A 3,627-nucleotide genomic window follows, 5' to 3' on the forward strand; every position below is an offset into this window, starting at 1 on the left:
TTATAAATCTAACAAAACACAGATTTTGTATGTTGAAAGCTACAAAACATTGGTTTAAAAAATCAAAGATCTAAAAAACTGAAGCAACATTGGTTAATTGTTAGTGAGTTGAAAACCTCAAAATAGTAAAAATATCGATTTCCCTTATACAAACAACACAATTCCTATCATAATCGCAGCAACCTTTTTTTCTTCCTTTTTCTCTTTGTGGGGCGAGGTGTGTGGATGCTAAACAAAAATAGATAAAACAATTTTGAAAAAGAATACATTGGAAGGACTCTACCTAGCTTCAAGACTTATATAACTATGGAAATTAAGTCTGTGGTATTGGTTGAAGGACTGACACGCTGATGAATGGAACAGAATAGAGAACCCAGGAAGCGACTCACACAAGTAAGAGTTTGCTGATTTTTGATAAAGGTATAAAAATAATCCTGCGTAGGAAGGAGTTTCTTACCAAACAATGCTGGGGTAGTATTAATAGCATGTAAAAAATTGATTAACATCATTGTGGATTAAGAGAATGAAAATTAAATCATAATTTAATTTCAACACCATAACATTCTGCCCCTGACCCCCAAAAGGTCATGTCTAACTCACAATGCAAAATGTATTTAGTTAATCTCTAAGAATCCCATGTCCTTAACAATTTCAGCATTGCCCCAAAGTTAAAGTCCAAAGTCTCTTCTGAGACTGGAGTCAAACTCTTGGCTATGAATCCCTGTAAAATATCAAGAGCAAGTTACATATATCCAATGTACAGTGACATAAGCATTCCCATTCCAAAAGTGAGGCATAGGGGCATTAGGAAGAAGGAATGAGGCTAAAGCAAGACCAAAACCCAGCTGGGAAAATAGGTCCGGTAACTACTTGTACAGCACCTATGACACTTAGATATGTGGATGTCTCCAAAGAGCTTAGGCAACGATGTCCTTTTGAAATTGTCAGTTGTAGCACATATGGCCATTTAGTCTGGCTTCCTCTGTGACCAGCAGCTTTATTTAGTAGACAGACCATATTATTGGCATCTTTTAATTCTTGCAGTCTCCCCCAGCTTCAGCTTCAGTATCACCTTCAGCATTTCATGCATCACCCTCTCAGAGGCAGCACATAAGGTTTCCCTGGACTTTCTTTGAACTCTTGGTGGAAGCCAGCATGACCCCTTAACTAGAGAATGCTGCATTCATGTAGAAGTGGGATCATGTGAATGATGCCTAGGTCTGCTGCCTGCCCATGCAGTAGCTGAGCTCCCTGGGATCACAGCTGCAGTTTCCTCTGAGTGCCTGAGTATTGTGAAACAAGTTTATAGGCCCCACTTTGCAACCAAGGAACGCCCATGGCCCATGAGCTTTTCTCAGTTTTTCCTTTTACATACTGGAGTCTGCAATGGGTGTGGTCTTGAAAATTCCTGAGATGCCTTAGAGGCATCTTTCCTACTGTCTCTGTTCAAAGTACTTACCATTTCTTTAGGGACTGCAATCTCTTCAATAAGACTTCTTGGCCCCAGCTATACATGCACTTTTCTGACCAAACTGCAACTTTGTAAATTGCTTAAGTTCTGTTTTCTACTCCTGACTCTCATGGTAAACCTAGCTAAAAGCTGCCAGAAATATACATGCCACTGACTAAATGCTGTGCTACCTTGAAATTTCCTCTGCTAGATTAATTAGTCTATCACTTCTGAATTCAGCCTGTGTCTCAAGACATGGGCAAAGTGTCAATGATGTTTCTTTTTTTTTTTTTTTTCCAGGCTGTAACATTAATGGTCAATAGTCCAATTTCCAACTGAGTCATTTCTTTCTGAAACCTCATGAGCTTGGTCTTTAACTGTCTGCATTCTGGTCTCTGAGCTCCTACCAGAATTGCCCATTAAGCTCCACTTACAAAATTCTAAAGCTTTTCCACTTGTGTCTCCAGGCTTCCTAGCTCCAAAGTCTTCTGAACCACATGGTCAGGTTAATCACAGCAATGATCCCACTCTTGGTACCTATTTTTATTTTAGTTGTTTCTTTGCTGTGACCCAAATATCAACTCAGAGAAGGAAAGATTTATTTGTGGCTCATGGCTTCAGAGTTCTCAGTCCACAGATGCAAATTCCAGTGTTTTGGGCCCAAGTGAGGAAGCACGTCATGGGGAAAGGTTGTGGTGGAGAGGAGATGTACCCCTCATGGCAGCAACAAAGCAGGAGTGTGAGGAAATGGGCCACGAGGAAGATGCACACTTCCAGGGCACACACCAGTGACCCACCCCTCCAGCTGTACACCACCTACCTACAGTTCCACCAATTACTCCATTCAAAGTAGGATGGACTGATTAGGTTACAGCTCTCACAAGTCAACCTTTTCACCTCTGAATATTCCTCATATCAAAAACCAGACTAGTGCTGGTAAAGAACTGAAGTGATTATAACTGTCATGTACTGGTGACTGGAATATGAAATGGCAAAATTGCTTTGGGAAAGAGCTGGGCAGTTTCTGGTAAAATTATACATATACCTACAATAATCCAACCATTCCACATCTACTTATTTACCAAAGAAAAATGATACATCTAGACTTTCACATGGTATTTATAGCAGGCTTGTGATAGCTCACTACTGTAAACAAATTATCAATGGTGAATGAATAAGCAAATTGTGGTATATTCGTACAATGGAGATATGCAGCAATAAAATAAATGAACTATTGATATATAGAACATGGATGACTCTCAAAATAATTTTGTTGAATGAAAGCTGGCAGATCCCATGTGTTTCCATTTATAAAAATGGGGTTGATATATCATTTTGCCAAACTTAAAATGTTGTTGTAAGAATCAAAAAAGAAAATATTAGATAATGTATGCATGAGAGATTATTGATGTAAAGTGCTATTGAGAGCATTTTCAATAAAGTAATATAATTTCATTTTCGGGCAATATCTGACAAAGTATTCTTGAAACCACATTATGACCATCCTTTTATCTAATATTCACTGAGTGCTTATTACATGCTGTTTTTTTGCTATTTGTTTTACTTAAGCTTCAACAAAACTTTGTAGGATAGGTACTAATTTTAAACTGAGACCTAGAATAGAATGGCATATTTATCTAATGGAAAGAAAATTCCACTGAGAATTGGAAGCGATAGATTCTAGTCTAGCTGTTTAGGCTATGGAAGACTAAAATTTTGTTATGGTTTGGTCCCTAGGATGGTGATACTAGGAGCTGCTATGAATCTTAAGAAATGGGGCCAATGGAGAAGTTCTTAAGTCATTGGGAGCATGTTCTTGAAAGGAATTTTGAGACTCTGTTTTTTTATGCTTTTGTGCTAATAACATAAGCATATACTCTTATTATACACTCCTGCCATGGTGTGCATCCTCACCACAGGTGCAGACCAGTGGCACTGCCCAATCTTGAACTTGAACCTCCAGAACCATGAGCCAAGGTAAAAGTTCCTGTGTAAGGAATTTCATGGTAGTTATACAAAGCTAATGCACACTTATATCTCTGTTACCAAATACCAATAATAAATATTTAGCCTATTTTACACAGCTTTTGTGCAGGTCGAGTAATGTGAAGCTTTATAAACTTGAAATATTAATGCTATTCTGTCAAAAGCTACATAAAAATAATACACAAGCCAAT

The sequence above is a fragment of the Urocitellus parryii genome, chromosome 9 (assembly GCF_045843805.1).
Source record: "Urocitellus parryii isolate mUroPar1 chromosome 9, mUroPar1.hap1, whole genome shotgun sequence".
Lineage (NCBI taxonomy): Eukaryota > Metazoa > Chordata > Mammalia > Rodentia > Sciuridae > Urocitellus > Urocitellus parryii.